Genomic DNA, 3,441 nt, shown 5'->3' on the forward strand with positions numbered 1-3,441 from the left:
GTGTGTGTGTGTGTGGAGGCGCAATGGCCCAGTGGTTAAGGCAGCGGACACGCGGTCATAGGATCGCGGTTTCGATTTCCAGACCGGGCGTTGTGAGTGTTTATTGAACGAAAACACCTAAAACTCCACGAGGTTCCGGGAGGGGTTGTGGTGAACCCTGTTGTACTCTTTCACCACAACTTTCTCTCACTCTTTCTTCCTGTTTCTGTTGTACCTGTATTTCAAAAGAACGCATGCAGTTAGCAAAGTAGAAGATAAATACCGAAATACCTCAAATTGTGTTTCGCCGCTATAGAAAGACTTGAAATCAACAGGGATAAAGACGGAGAACTTGTTGAAAATTTTCAATGAATTTGCGACGTTAGATTTATAAATCTACTTGTTTTGGTATCCTAATTAAATAAAAAACATAAAATTCTCTCAGTTGTTTTTGAATTTGCTCGATTACATTGAAATAGTTAATTCTGGGACATCCTGTATTTGTAAGTATTTCTATAAACAAAGTGCTGTCAAGAACAGTGGAGAGAGTATACAAGACCTATAAGTTGACATTCGCTCAAAAATTGTTTCTTTACATATGATGTGTATGTGAGAGAGAGAGAGAGAGAGAGGGAGAGAGTGCATCGGCGTCTGTATGTCTAATATGAAAGATAGGACGCGTATATATGTTTATTTATTTATTTATTAACTATAGTTTAACATAAGTTACTCCAGAGCCTTGAATTTCGTGCAGGCGCCTGTCTATAATAAGTAACCTATACTACACTCTTCAGTGATTTATATATGCTTGTAGTCAATGCACACACAAACACATATACTCTTTTACTCTTTTACTTGTTTCAGTCTTTTGACTGTGGCCATGCTGGAGCACCGCCTTTAGTCGAGCAACTCGACCCCAGGACTTATTCTTTGGAAGCCTAGTACTTATTCTATCAGTCTCTTTTGCCGAACCGCTAAGTTACGGAGACGTGAACACACCAGCATCGGTTGTCAAGAGACGTTGGGGGTACAAACACAGACACACAAACACACACACATGTATATATACATATATACGACGGGCTTCTTTCAGTTTCCGTCTACCAAATCCACTCACAAGGCTTTGATTGGCCCGAGGCTATAGTAGAAGACACTTGCCCAAGGTGCCACGCAGTGGGACTGAACCTGGAACCATGTGGTTGGTAAGCAAGCTACTTACCACACAGCCACTCCTAAACAAATGCCATACTGAAATAAATACTAGAGTCAATATGTAGTGAATAATGTAAATGTCGAAATGAAATGATTTCACAATTGTGAATGAATTTACTATTTATTGAAATTATTATTATGTTTGTACATTTGTTCGTTTCCAATCATCATCTGGTAAAGTGAGCGTAGTTTCCATTTGAATATTCACAGTCTGGATAAACAACAAATATAGATTTCTGTCAGGTTACTGTTTACAAACACCTCATACTTGCGAAGTGGTGGAAAAGATTCGGCAAAGGTGGTAAGGATATTTTTATTACAAGAATAAAAGGATGGCTAAATTTGAGCAGCAGTTAGTATAATGGAGGCATGTATCCTTTGGTTTTCAGGCGATGGTATAATATGCAGGCTGCAGTGCTACGGAAAAGCCATCCAGTTTATATGCGTGTATGATTGTCACAAAGCATTGTGGAGATGAAAAATGTGCAACCGTCATCTGATTAAAAGTGTGACAGGGTCACAGATCATAGGCGAAATGAGTTGAATAGAATAGAGATGTGTGTTGATTAGTCACAATGAGGCAGTAGCTGTTGAACCCGGTAAGCAGATGAATGGGGATGATTTAGTAGGTGTTAAATTTGAAGGGAATGAGATCAAGTATATTGGCAAGGGTTGTGTTTAACCTCTTAACATTTTATCCCGTATATTTTTGTTCAGAGATATCTAGTAAATAAATACTTGAACGAAGATGCACGTTCACTGTACTCTGAGCTATCTGTCACACATTTCTAACCCAAAATACTTAGTTTTTGATGGTATTCCCATTTTCTATCATTAACTATCGTTTTTTTTATCAGTAACTTCATAATAAATCATAACTGATCGAAAATATTTTGTGTACTTATTCATCCTTATATACAGATTCAAAATAAATGATATGTTTTTTGCATGGAATTTGAAAAAAGAAAATGTGTATGTTAAGACGTTAAGGGTTGTGATTAATGAATGCAGAGAATTGTGTCAAGCGAATTATTCGGTTTCTATGTCAGCACCATTGCTATAGAATGAGTGGAGAGCTAATAAGAGTTAGAAATGCAGTTTCTGAGGATGAAGACTCGTAAGAGAGAGGAGATAGGGAAACACCCAGTGGATGTTGCACTCACGATCGCTAGATCAGGATTTCGATTTTCGGACCGAGCGACCACTTGTGTTCTGGAGCAAAACACTTTATTTCACGGTGCTTTGGGATCATTTCAACATCTGACGTGTGGCACACTTGTGCACCTGTACAGGTAATGTGGATTTGGTGGAGGGAGTGAGCTCATGCACAGCGCATGCATTTGATCACTATAAACAAATTATCTGTGCTAAAGCTGAAAACTCATACACCGTCTTCGACGAGAGAGACATTTGATATATATATATATATATATATATATGTATATCCTCGGTACAATATCACACTTTAGAGAGGGAGAGAGTCAGAAAAAGAGGGTTAGAGAGAGAAAGGTAGAAGAGAGTGAAAGAAATGTTTTATATCCTCGACACAGGTAGAGATGTGATCGTACTATTGTCAAGGTTTAGATGTGTTCAGATGGTTTTAACTGGTTCAACGATAGCAAACAGATTAATCTGAAATAGAAAAAAAGTAAAATAAACATAGAGAGATAAGAAAGAAGAGAATAAGAATGGGTTTTATGCAAGAGAGAAAGAAGGAATGAAACTTATAGAATGTTTGTGCAAAAGAAAGCATATGAGAGTAAATTTGATGGAGTAAGGTTGGGAAAACTTATACAAAATTTGTTTGATTAAGATATTTAGAACAAATATGTCTGAGTAGGTATGTTGGAGCAAAAGCGTATGAAATAAAACTGTCAGCCATAGGTAGAGGCATGGGTGTATGGTTAAAGAAGATCACTTTGCAACCATGTTCTTTCGGGTACGGTCGCACTGCTCGGTACTTTGCGCAAGTGTCTTCCACTACAGCCACATTTGATTGATGGAAACTGTGAGGAAGCCTGTCATATATGTACACAGAGTCCGCCAAAACAAATGTATACATACTTCAGGAAAGGAGAAATCTGTATAAATCTTTAACTTATATAAGTACCCCTATGAAAACAAATACCTCTTTTGTTGTTTTATCAGACTGCGATAACACTCAAAATATCTATACAGAATTTTCCTTTCCTGAAGTGTGTATACATTTTTTGGCTGACTCTGTGCGTGTATATATATATATATATATAT

The 3,441-nt window shown here is 37.4% G+C and overlaps 2 protein-coding genes and 1 long non-coding RNA gene across 3 annotated transcripts in view; 1 reads left to right on the forward strand and 2 right to left on the reverse strand.

Annotated features, from left to right (window-relative positions):
* The window catches only part of LOC106868827 (cytochrome P450 3A31-like), a 90,100-nt gene extending 89,708 nt beyond the window's left edge, over window positions 1–392 (reverse strand). The window contains exon 1 of the mRNA XM_052976962.1: window positions 271–392. The gene's annotated coding sequence lies outside the window, so the exon portion shown is untranslated. The remainder of the gene's footprint in view (window positions 1–270) is intronic.
* Window positions 1–3,441, forward strand: part of LOC106868831 (cytochrome P450 3A7) — a 388,137-nt gene that overhangs the window by 331,519 nt on the left and 53,177 nt on the right. The window lies entirely within an intron of this gene.
* LOC106868832 (uncharacterized) overlaps window positions 1,294–3,441 on the reverse strand; it is a 3,552-nt gene continuing 1,404 nt past the window's right edge. Inside the window, exon 3 of the long non-coding RNA XR_001409340.2 lies at window positions 1,294–2,823. This is a non-coding gene — a long non-coding RNA (uncharacterized LOC106868832). The remainder of the gene's footprint in view (window positions 2,824–3,441) is intronic.

Source organism: Octopus bimaculoides, chromosome 26 (genome assembly GCF_001194135.2).
Source record: "Octopus bimaculoides isolate UCB-OBI-ISO-001 chromosome 26, ASM119413v2, whole genome shotgun sequence".
Taxonomy (NCBI): domain Eukaryota; kingdom Metazoa; phylum Mollusca; class Cephalopoda; order Octopoda; family Octopodidae; genus Octopus; species Octopus bimaculoides.